Below are 12,284 nucleotides of genomic sequence, written 5' to 3' on the forward strand. Positions count from 1 at the left end.
TGCACAGCTCGTGAATGTTCACTTTTGAAGTATCCACACATTCTCCATTGTCCTGTCAATGTACATGTGGGGTGCCTCAGCTTTTGGTATTACAAAAATGTCTCAATAAACATTAGTTTACATATCACAATGTATAAACTAGCTGGGTTAGGGCATGCAACTCCTCCCTTCTAGGAGTTATTAAAAACAATCTGAAGTCTCTTCAGGGTGACAATACCTTCTTGACATCATCAAGATAATTTTAACTTCCCAAAATTAAAATATTTTTTTGGGGGGTGACACTGGGGATCAGACGCCCCAAACATGCATGCATCATTTTCTTCCTGGATCTTCTGGTTCTCTCCAGTGTCTTCTGTATCCCTCACTTCTACCATACTCTTAGGTCATCTGTTTTGATACCAGTGATCTGAGTCCCTTGTCCTCGTATGCCATATCAAAACATTTTTGACTGTCATTGACCCTTTTAACTTTCACATGTGTTGCTTACTCTTTTAATAAACGGCTACTTCCTTCCAGTCTGCAGAACTCTCTACCATCCCATTCATTCCAGGGGCAACCTGCCAAAGTCTAGGTCCCAGCCATCTAGATAAATGCATATCTGGTCTTGGCTGAACTACATGACTCCTTGGCATTTATTTTCTTAACTGACCTATACCTGCGGATCAAGTGAGATAAAGGTGTGAGAACGTTCTTGTGAGCTCATAATAACAAGTCAAACCTAGAAAGGGCTAACCACCATAACCTCAGCATGCTCTGTGACAAACGCACAGCTCAGACCATCTCCCCATTAGTCTTCTCTACTCTTCCTGATGCTCCTTCCTCCCAAACTTCTAGCCCTGCTATACGAGGCTCCTTTCCCTTCTGGCTTCAACTTATTAATGGGGTAGAGACAGTTAACATGCACAGACCCTGGATGCTGGGTCAGACTCGAACTCCGTGGCATCAGGCACTCATACTCTGAGAGTCTTAATTTCTTTACCTGAACAAAGGACATGATACCTATCCCACCCATCAGTGCCATGAAATTGAAAAGAAAGTGTTAAGTAGAGGTACTTGGTGAAATGGAGGCTCTGTAGAAATCACAGGTACCATGGGTACTTTTACTGACATTTGCCTGTGTGAAATGCCCTGAGTTACCTGTGTCACTTGGATCAAAGCATACAGCAGAACCTAACTCATTTTCTTAGCAAGCATCATTGGCCAAGTGTGACGTCTACATATTATTTTAGAAGATGTAGAAATTCTCTCTTTAAATGAACAATAATGATAATGATAATAATAATAGTTGTTATTAAGATAGGATTTTACTATGTAGATCTGATGACCTCTCCCTGACTCCCTAACCAGGCACACAGTGTATATAGTGTGCATGTAGTGCATGTATGTGTGTGTGCTTTGTGTGTATATATGGTGTGTGTGTGTGTGTGTGTGTGTGTGTGTGTGTGTGTGTGTGTGTTTATATAGTATGTGATGGTCTCACTTTCCACTTTCTTTTAAGGCAAGTACTCTGATGTTTCTTCCACTTCACGGTGTACTGCAGGCTAGCTGCTCTGTGAGAGTCCAAGCAGCTCTCCTGTCCACCGGGCCACTAGGATTATAGATAGGCATCTGGCTTTATGTGGATTTTCACCATAGGTCATCAGGCTTGAGTGGCAAGCACTTTTATCCACTGAGCCATCTCTCTGGCCTCTGGAAGTCTCTTTGGTAAGTATCGTTTCCTGACTTGGTGGTCTGGATGTGTGGAAAAGTAGAGGTGGGTGAGTGGTCCTTGAAGTTTGTCTGGAAAGACAAGCAGAGCTACCTGTAGGCAGATACTCAGCACTGATCTGAGGGAGTGAGAACCCTGTGGGTGCAAGGGTGGAAACAAATCAGTCTTTGTCCCTCCTTGCTGAGTGTAGACTCGATTCAGTTAAAATGAGGCCCGAGGTCAGCCCTGAGATAATGTGAGCGTACCTCCCCTGGAGTGAGCATATGGCTCTGCCTTACGTCTTTCTGACCCTTGTATCTCTCACTCCTGTGCCAGGATCAGCCTTGGACTTGGGCCAAATGACATTCATGGGCCAGATGATACAACACCATAGCCTGTTCCTCAATCTATTAATAATACAGAATGTCCTTTCCTCGGTAATTAAGTTCTTGCCTTTAGTTCTATTGAAACAGAATTTCTCATCAGTGCTCCACCCCCTCCCCTGGCTGACCTTGCTTTCAACTCAATTGAGAAGTTGTTGGGTCCCTCAGTTCCCATCACGACTGCCTACCCTGCCTGTGCCAATAGCCACTTCTCCGTTGTAGTTTAGACAGAGCCCTGGCTTTCTGACTTAGCGTTGGATCTTAGTCTAATAATTCATCATCTGTGCTTTTAATAATAGAGCCAACACCATTGATCTTCTTCTATTCCTGTGTTGTCCTTGCCCACTCTTGCTTGACTTTTCATGCAGTATTAGTAAAATTCCACTCCTCTTCCAAATCCTGTCGTGTCTAACCTTAAAATACAGATGAAATGCAAGGTTCTTTCCCTACTGATTTTTAGTCTTTACTTCTAGGACCACTCTGCGCTTTCTTTCCAACTGTCTTATTCCAAATAGACTACAGCCAACTCTGTTTTTCTTTTTCACATGAAAACATGAAGCTTAGGAATGGATTTTATGGGTGCAGCTTGCTTGGATTCTTCTACTCAGGTAAAGAACGCATTGCCCTAGCACTTGCAAGTTGTTCTCAGAGGAGAAGGGATTGGTATACCCTTCCTTAACAGGATTGACCACATCTTGTGATTGCTTGATACGGTCAGAACAATCGGGGGTGGGGAAGGGTGGGTGTGTGGGAAACAGCTTAAAAATTCAGCCACTCATGGCAATCCCACTTCAGAGATATCTATGTGATGAATAGAGGCTTTGTGACACATCTGAAGCCCTCTCTTCCTTGAGAGCATTCTTGCCACCTTCTCATCCCCTGCAAAAGCTTGTGATGAGTGCATATCTTTAACATAAAAGCTTCCATCTCAGAGACTGATTCCAGAGGACCTCAGCTTGCAACAGGAATCCAGAAATTTTCCTTTCTTAGCCAATGCACTATTAACTTACCATGCTTTTTGTCTTCTCCCTGAGATAGACGAATTAGTGCCTTCCTCCACTCAAAGATGTGCATGTCTGTGTCCCTATCAAACTGTGCATATTGCGTCTTAGGAGTCAAAAGGATTAAAAACTTAGATCTAGTCCAGTCATGTGAGGCCTTAAAAGCAGAAAATTGCTTCCAGTTGTAGTTTGAAATATGATTAGAGAATGGTCAAGAAAAATGGAACATTATCAAAGTCAGAGATGGAGAAAGAGGCCAAAAGGCAAAGGAGCAGAGGCAGCTCTTAAAAACTGAAAAGGGAAAGTAAATGGGTTGTTCTCAGAGTTTAGAAAATGGAACTCAGTCTTGCAAGTACCTTGTTTTTAGTCAGTGAGAACCGTATTAGACTTCCGAACTACAGCATTCTATGGTTGTTTTAAGTCTCCGAGTCTGTGGTAACTTGTTACATTTGTAAGCTAAAAAAATACTTATTTATTATTTATATAGTGTTCTGCCTGTGTGTATGCCTGCAGGCCAAAAGAGAGCATCAGATCTCATTACAGATGGTTGTGAGCCACAGTGTAGTTGCTGGGAATTGAACTCAGGACCTCTGGAAGAGCAGTCAGTGCTCTTAACCTCTGAGCCATCTCTCTAACCCTCAAGATTCTCCTTAACACCTGTCGTTTTTGATGACCTTGGAAGTGCGTGCACTTTCATTTTCTCATTTATAAATAAAAAAAATTGGGTCACATGCTGTAAACCTCCTTATATGTCAACATTGATCCCAAGCATAGTGATTAATGGATTTTGTCTTTTACTTGTTATTAATGGACTTAAAATTAAAATGTAAACATCTAATTCTGAGAATAAGTCATTAAAAACTATCCATACCAAGACTAAAAAGCAGACTATTGTGTCCTGACTGTAGAGACAATGAAGTCAGTATTATTTAAGATGATGATTATTATGTGTGTGTGCAGATGTGTGTGTGTGCGTGTGTGCGTGTGTGTGTGTGTGTGTGTGTGTGTGTGTGTAAGGACATGCCATGGTACATGTATGGAGGTCAGAAGTCAGAGGTCAAAGGAACATTTAGGAGTCAGTTCTTTCCACCATGGATTTTAACATATCAAAGTCGGGTCACTAGGCTTTTACAGCAAGAGATTGTACCCACAGACCCATCTTGGCAACCCTTTGTCATCATTTGTAGTGTCTTAAAACATGTTCCTAACCTGAATTTTGTCAGGAAAGGCAGAGCACTATAAAGGGGTGACATAGAGCTTGATGTGGCTCTTTTAGCTTCCAAGTAGAGGTAATCACTAGAGTTTCCACTTCTTTAACTGGTCTCTGTTAACCATAAAATAATAATGGCAATAGCACAGTGATTGTGGTGATCATTCTCTATGCTGATCTTCCTTCCTTCCTTCCTTCCTTCCTTCCTTCCTTCCTTCCTTCCTTCTTCCCTTCCTTCCTTCTTAAAACAATAAAACAGGTAAATTTTAACCTATTATACATATATTCATTACTAAAAATTAAAATCACAAGATTTCCTTCTATTATAGACTTCTAAAAGCCACAAAATGTAACAACCCTCTCTGATTATTATTACTTTCTAACAAAACCGCTCCTAAATCCATTTACAACCTTCCAAGTTATTTACTTCACTTCAGACTTGAAGCTTCTAAAACATATGAGAATAAAGGAGACTCTTTAGCACTTCTTTCTGTTAAATCAAAACACAAAGCTACAATGAAAGTCACTTAGTGCATTCAAACTGTACACATCCCTTAAAGATGGCTGGTGACAGGTTTGGAAGAGATTCTCCAGAACCAAAAATAATGAAAGAGAAACACATCTCTGAGCTTATATACACAGATTATTCAAAAAATATTGTTGCAATATAATTTCTTAGAGTAGCTTTCCTACCTACTGTATGGCACTGGTATCTTAATTGTTATCTGTTATAACATCTATTGTCCTGTGGCTCCCCATGGAAAGAGATCCAATAGTATTTGATGTCAGCCTAAGATCAGTGACTACTACTTTCCTTTCTCATTGACACCTACTTGCCTCTCCTAAGTGGCTACTTTTTCTCTCTGTGTTGGTATAGAGTGGCTGGTATGGTTATCAATAAGTCAATTCATTTGTGGTTGGCAATACAGTAATTTTTATCAGTGACCTTAAGACAACATTGACAGTGATGTAGATGCCTTTCTCAACCCGAAGCTGATAGAGATTACTAGAGGCTCTAAAGCCTGAGCCAGGAGTCTCCCAACTCAGGTACTATTCATACACAAGTCATGGAAGTTGATGGAGATTATTAGTGGCTCTATCCTCTGTCTCACGCATCCCTCTCAGTGCCAGATCCTCTCATTTACTTTTGATGTGTAATTAGAAACTTTCCCCCTATGATTTTGCAGAGAAGGCGGTGATATGATTATGCTAGCTCCTATCTGTAGGAAAGAAAAATTGAGTGGAAAAGACATGCTCAAGGGGGAAGCCTTCTTACAGGATCCACTTCTTTCAGTTCTGTTTCAGTTCCCAAGGTGCCCTAGTGATCTCAAGAGTGAAAACCGATTTTAACTTTTCATTACACTATTACTATTTATAATGGCTGGTTTCAATGCCAGAACCACAGCAACAAATTTTAGCACACACTCACAGTGTCCTTGGTCTTGGTGGTCTTGAGAACTTCTATTTAGATGACTTCAAGTGGTCAAAATAGCCCTGAAAAGATACCAGTGGTTAGAAACATTGGGACATCTAAATTACTTTCTTTATTTAATGATACCTATGATACCTTAGAAAATTGTGAATGACAATTTTATTCAGAGAAAACACAGAGAGATTGAAGAACAAGATCTATACATAAAATACTCTTAACTCATAGAACAGTTATATTTTTAATTTCTTTTTGTGTACATGGATATTCGTCTGTAGTTTGAAAAGGGGTCACACTGTATGCATGGATTTATAGTATTATTATATCTAATTGAATTGATATTACAGGTAACTTTTAGCAATAAACAGACTTCAGCTAGCAGACAGCATCTCAGATGGCTTTGGGTGGTTACTGATGAGATGAGTCATGTTAAAGTCAAAACAAACAGGATAGGGTGAAAGTGTCCAGATTGAGATGAAGGGACAGAAACTGACTCTGCCTTTTGTGTGACTCACCCTCCCTTGCTCTCTGGCTTGCTTGTGGTAATGGAGCCATTTTATGAACTGCCCTACAGAAGTGCTCACATAGCAAGCAACTGAGGGAAACCCCTGATGCACAGTCCACAAATGAAGGAATCCTGGCAAAAACCTCTCTAGTAAACTTCCAAGTGCATCCTTTCCTAGTCCGGCAACGAAACAACTATGGTTCCAGAAAACATCTGCACTGCAGTTTTGTGAGAGATTCATGTCAGAGCTCACAGGGAAGCCATGTCTCTGATCCGATGAAATTCTAACTAGTGCTTTTGTTGTTTTAAGCTAACGTTTTTTAAAGGAAGGTGCAGCCGTGCATAGTACAGTGCACACAGTGTTTAGTAGATGGCTAGCGTTTCAGCTGCATTGAAGTTCACCCAATATTTTGCTGCTGCACAGTTTGGCTTTTTTATTTCTTTTCCTATTATAAAGGAGGCTGCAACGAATAGCATTGTAGCATAGGTCAAAATATAATTTGGGGTTATTTTCAACCAACCCCCTTTAGACTGTATCTCCATGTAAATCAGTTGGAAACCTAAACTAAAAAACAAAACAAAACTAAGTTTGATTCCTGAAAAATTACTAGTTATTTTGACACTAAGCAGTATTCAAAATAGCATTGTTTCAAAATCAGTCTGATGAGTTCAGTCACCCTAAAACCTTTATCTTTATCTTGAGTGAACACTGATGTTCTGACCATGAAGTGATGCTCATGTTTTTCAGGAACTTTGGAAGGGAGAGCAACAGCACGGAATGGGAAGCAAATACCAGGTCAGGCTATTTTGAAAATGTTCAGCCTATTTAAATTACCTAGGACGTTGTCAATAAATTCAGATTTTATGGTACCAAGCTGGATGGGCTGAATTCAATAGCTATTTTTTTGGAGGCATTCCCTATACATAGATAACACCACCATTTCTGAACCGCAGTGTCTCATTGTTGGGGACGAATGCATATTTTAATGAATGCTATATATTTTAACAGATTCCAAACCCTGCAGTTGGTTGAGGCTAAGGGTGCATTTTTAGGATCCGAATAAGTAAATAAATGAGGAAGAAAATGTGCGCTAATTGCGGTAATTTGTGATACTTTCAAATTCTTAATTAAGAAATAAAATAGGATCATTAGCCATGACCACTGTGGATGGCACACATAGATCACCATTATAACCAGATGCAGTCCTTGCCATAAATGACATAACAGGGAGAGGTCACTGGCACATTATAGCCACAGAAAAGGAGGCAAGAGAGCTACACAGAAGGTCCAGACACTGTAAGTGTCACTTCCTTGGCCCAGGAATTGCATTATTCTGAAACCATTGCTTCTGAGCTTGGAGGCCTGCCTCTTCCTCCAATTTTCTGGAATATATTCTTCCTTCAAGCTTCATAAAACATCTGTGAGCCTAGCCAGCAACTGTGTTAACAACTCCACTGATCTCCCTATCTTCCTTCCCTCTCCCCAGCTGCAGGCGGTGTGGGGACTTGGACTCAGGTCTTTGCCTATCTCATTTTCCTGATGAACTAGTATTTTCAACAAAGGAGGGAAGAAAATAAGGATATGGCTTCTAATTAGAGCCATTTTTATTTGTGCTGCATTTTAAAATTTAAGCATTAGCTTTTCAATAAGTCACACAATTTGTCATTAAAAAACTCATTTCTAGGACAAGTGAATACCCAGGCAGTAACTGGGATTGTTTCCGTAAGTCAGGGTGATGGGGAAATATCCAGAGAAGTCCCTAGGGTAGAGGTTGGGTGAGGGTAGGCACTGATTTTCAGGTATGTAAGAGAAAGCTGTTTTTTTCCATATAAAATATGAGGATACTATATGTCTGGGAGAAGGGAGAGCGATGATGCTGGTTATGGGCAGGGATGAAGAGAGCCAGTCATCATGTTTTTGCCGACAGCCATGCATCTCCTTGGCCTTTTCTTTCCTGAGATGCTTTGCATCTAAGTGTGGATGCCCGGGTAGGTGTGGACACTCCTTGAAGGCAGGCACAGGCAGGTGTGGGTAGTCAACTACAGTTAGCTTAGCAGTGAGCAGGGTGTTAGTCTGAACAATTTGAAGAATTTTGAATGAGTCAAGACAAAGGAAATGAGAAATGAAACCATCTGTGGGTTATTTCTAAAAGGGCCAGTTCAGTGTGGGATTAGATGTTTGAATGTTCTGAGCAGGACCTAAAAGAAGCCCGGAACCAAAATCTAGCTCTTAGGTATCTATTGTTTCCCTTTGATGGAAGCCAGGAGAGCAGTCTGAGACACTCTTCTAACACTCAGGGAACTGAGATGGTACACATTCTTCCAGTCAAAGGCTCTTTCTTTTGAAAAAGGAAGCTAGCGGGAATCCTGAACTCTGGTAGCTGTACTGACTTAAGATCATCCTTTCTAGAGGAGGTTACCCAACCCTTGAACCCCTGAATCTAAAACCCTAAAGAATTCACAAGGAATGAAATAAGTCCTCGAATTTTGTACCATCCCCTTTCTTGAGGAATCCTTGCTTAATGCCTGCATCTGGACACAGTTCTGGCTACCTGTGTGCTTTAGGGGCACTGCTGTGTGGGATGTGAATGTTATCACCATTATTGACTGAAATTGGGGTACAAAGGGACTGTTTTTTTGTCTTTAATTTTCTAAAAATGTGCACTAAAGAGGGAAGGAGCCTTGCCAATTTCAGAGGCAAGCCAAGCAGAAACAAATCAAAAACATACACATAAATACCGAGGCTAGAGATTAGATTAGGGTTTCACAAAAACCCAGCACATAAAGTGCTCCTATAGAATTCACTGATCCTTTAGGTTCCTGGGTATCAGGATACAATTTACTTAGCCCAAGGAGAGCAGGAAGCTAAGAAGATCCAACAAAGATGGATGAAGTAGGCTAGAAATGTCTGACGTATGAGAAGGTCCCGGGAGGTCTCACCCATCCTGTGAAGAACTGGGAGCATTCTTCGTTAAAGGAAGTCCTTCAATACAGGCTTCTCTCTGCCCTTACATCTGATAAATATTTGCTTGCTTTTGTACGTCTTCATTTTGTTTAACAAATATTTCCAGACAACTGCCTCCTTCCCCAGTACAACCTTAGGTGGTGAAGATTCGGGGGCAGACAGTTAGAGAATGCACAGCTCTGTCGAAGGAACATCTACTTTTAATACAGCCATGTTCAGCCAGCCCTGTCCACCTCCCTTCGATTCATTTCAAAACACCAAGGAAAATGTGAACCAGAAACACAGAACCCACCATTGTGGAGGAAGGCCCGCCAAAGGCAATGCGTTTGCAACTCTAGCCAGCGGGTGCTGGAAGACCTGCCCAAAATATCAAACAAAGTGGGCAGAGCCCAGAGTTTGTGAAAGAGGGGAAGAGGGAGAGGGAGAGGGAGAGGGAGAGGGAGAGGGAGAGAGAGAGGGGGGGGAGAGAGGGAGAGAGAGAGAGAGAGAGAGAGAGAGAGAGAGAGAGAGAGAGAGAGAGAGAGAGAGAGAGAGAGAGAACAAGCACAACTGAACGAGCCTAAGAAAGAAATGGGGGAAAGCAAAGTCATCTCCAAATTAGAGACCATTTTAGGTGACAAAACCCCAAAGAGACATAAGAATATAGGATGTCACGGCAAGCAGTTTAAGAGGATGAAGAATGGCAGATTCAGCAGATCTGTGCAGATGTATCAACACAGGGCTTGAGAAGGGAGTGTGTGTGTGTGTGTGTAGCAAAAACAGAAAAGAAAACATACTGATAGAATATGATAGCAAAATGTCTCCAGAAAAATAATTACTGGAATCCGAATGCCACACAAAGCAGAGAGTTAACAGACCACAGATCACAGACTGTGTCAGGAAATATTTATGCAAGCGTGTCGACCCTGAAGGCAAAGGTGTCCGCCCTCCAGATCACCAAATTCAGCATGGAGTGAAGTAAATCATGCTAAACTCTTCTTCCCAAATGGGCAGCATGGTCTGGCATGCAGTGAGAACCTCTGGTGCCCTGTGTAGAAGCTTCGCCTGTCAATAAAGAATGCTGTTGGCCTATTAGCTTAGGCAGGGAATAGGAAATGGACGTTCTGGCACAAAGAGAGGAATTCTGGGATAAAAACAGGTGTAGGAAGGGAGATTGTCCCCAGACACAGAGGAAGACAGTCACATGAAGCTGAGAACCAGGTAACTGGCATTCACTGAATAAAAATATACAGGACATTATGTTATGGGCTAGTTTGGGAACAGGCCCAAGCTGTTGGCCCAGGCAGTTATTCATATGTAAGAAGGCTCAGTACCGTTATTTTGGGGAACTTGGGCATGGCTGAGAAGCCTGCTGTTACACCTCATCATAACTCCACACAGCCCTGTGAAGCGTGCAAACCCTCATGATTGAGAATTAGGCAAGGACGAAGATTCTATATGTTCAGAGTGTTGTTACTCAAGGGCAGCCTCAAGACTCAGACCAGGAAGATGCTCCTGCTTGAACCTTATTTGGAGCACCTTAGAGGTGAAACTTCAACCACTGGTAGAACGTGGAGAAACTATTGAAAGACTAGAGTGAGATCTTAATGAATTCAGTGCTGAATCAAGGCAAGGAGTAGAAACGGTGGTTAGAGGGAACCGTGAGGATATTAACGAACTGCCACACTTTTTTAAACGCTAACAAAATTCAGGTGTGAGGAGAGAGAAGGCAGACAATAGCCATAGGAGACACGGCTGAGTTCGGGGCATGACCTACAATGATACTCTCAGCATTACGGATGTTTGCACACCAAAAATAGAACAGCAAGCTTTACTATGCTGAGGGGCAGTGCGTACAAATGCAAGGAATGGATGTGCAAATACTACAAGTCTGAACAAAACTGAAAGACCGTTTTTGAACTTTGCTAGAAGACTATCTCTAGTTTTCAAGTCCCCGTATTTGTACAAACAGCTATAAGCCAATCTGACCGTCTTTCCTCTTCATTCTCTTGGTCCACATACCCGCAGTGTAAGTCCATGTAGAGAAATCATCTTGGCCAGCCCCATTCCCCAGCCTTTTCTCTGTCTTCATGGCCCCAGAGACACCCTTCAGGCCAGGCTCTGTTTTGCACACCTTGGACCCATGTTGCTTTCTTTTTCTGGATTTTTTTTTTATTCCCTCTGGTGGTAGGGAAACATAGCGTTTGAGACTTCATACCAGTTTCTCTCAGAAGACTTCTCTGTCACCGCATCAGGCACAGGACACTGATAGTATACACAACTTTGCGACTCCAGTTTAGGATAGAGTCAACCAAGTCCCTGTAGACAAGTGGGTGCCACAGCCTGCCGGCAGCTCCCCATTATTCTTTCTTAAATAAATAAAAATCTGTCGGTGTGTATGTGACGTATGTGAAGGCATGAATTCCCCGGTGCATGTGTAGAGGTCAAAGGAAGCTCTGTGGAGTTGATCTTCCCTTTCTACCTTCCCATGGGTTCCAGGTTGGAACTTAGGTTGTCAGGGCTACATAACAAACACTTTCGCCCCTCTGTCCACCGTGCTTACCCTCCCTTCTTCTTTTAGTTTATTGTAGAAAACATTGGAAATAAAAAAAAAACCCATATACCAAAATTAACCTGACTCAAGGACTATATGACCCAACGGACGTCTATACATTAAAGGTGACAAACTGAATGGCAGATGTAAAATCTCCTATTAAAGTTACGCATTTATTCACTACTCTAATAAAGAAAAATCCATGGCAGAATTAGAACTAGAAAAATATTTAGATCATTATCTATAAACTCATGTATAAATTCCATTACTCTTTACTTCTTCTGCAGTCACCTGATTCTCCTTCCTATACCCCGAGTTCATTTACAATAAGTACTTAGCCATGGTCCCATCCTTCCTGTTTATTCAAAGGCCTATCCCTCCCTCCATCTGCCTACCTGTTGGCCCAGCCAGCCCCTTTATTTCAGGGTCTCCCAAAGGCTTCCTTTTGCTTGGCAATCAATTCCTTCATTTAATATTAAGGATTTCGGCAGCCTGGATACCTCTAAAAATAATCGTTAGTTCTGTCTTACAATATTTCGTCCACACTGACCATCTCTCCAAGTACACCATG

The 12,284-nt window shown here is 41.7% G+C and overlaps 1 protein-coding gene across 2 annotated transcripts in view; it reads right to left on the minus strand.

The window, feature by feature from the left end:
• The window catches only part of Slc14a2 (solute carrier family 14 member 2), a 426,972-nt gene that overhangs the window by 174,716 nt on the left and 239,972 nt on the right, over positions 1-12,284 (minus strand). For both annotated transcript variants that reach the window (NM_019347.4, NM_177962.6), the window contains exon 3: positions 5,711-5,775. The gene's annotated coding sequence lies outside the window, so the exon portion shown is untranslated. The remainder of the gene's footprint in view (positions 1-5,710; positions 5,776-12,284) is intronic.

The sequence above is a fragment of the Rattus norvegicus genome, chromosome 18, assembly GCF_021556685.1.
Source record: "Rattus norvegicus strain SHRSP/BbbUtx chromosome 18, alternate assembly SHRSP_T2T, whole genome shotgun sequence".
Lineage (NCBI taxonomy): Eukaryota > Metazoa > Chordata > Mammalia > Rodentia > Muridae > Rattus > Rattus norvegicus.